The following is a 301-nucleotide window of genomic DNA, read 5'->3' as shown; positions in this document are numbered from 1 at the left end:
CTGTCTTCTCAGATAAAGAGCCAGCCTGTATGTCACCGTGACCAAAAAATCTGTTACTTTCTCTTCTTGTTGGTGAGGCCCTGGTGGGGTCTGGGTGTTTTTCAGAGCCCGAGGGGTGGCTCTGTGGGAGAAGCCTTCGGTTCCCGCCACCTGGCCCATCTTCTCCGCCCCCCACCCTGGCCTGTCCCTGTGCTGTTCTGACCTAAATTTCCAGCAGCGCGGAGTGTCATTCCATGTTCTTCCTGCTTTCTCCCCGCCTAGAAGGTAGAGGGTCTTCATTTTTAAATCAGAAAATTAGACT

Source organism: Pteronotus mesoamericanus, unplaced genomic scaffold (genome assembly GCF_021234165.1).
Source record: "Pteronotus mesoamericanus isolate MK-2021 breed Mesoamerican mustached bat unplaced genomic scaffold, CSHL_Meso_final scaffold_54, whole genome shotgun sequence".
NCBI classification, from domain to species: Eukaryota; Metazoa; Chordata; class Mammalia; order Chiroptera; family Mormoopidae; genus Pteronotus; species Pteronotus mesoamericanus.
The sequence above is the reverse complement of the archived record's forward strand: the minus strand, read 5'-3'. Positions refer to the sequence as shown.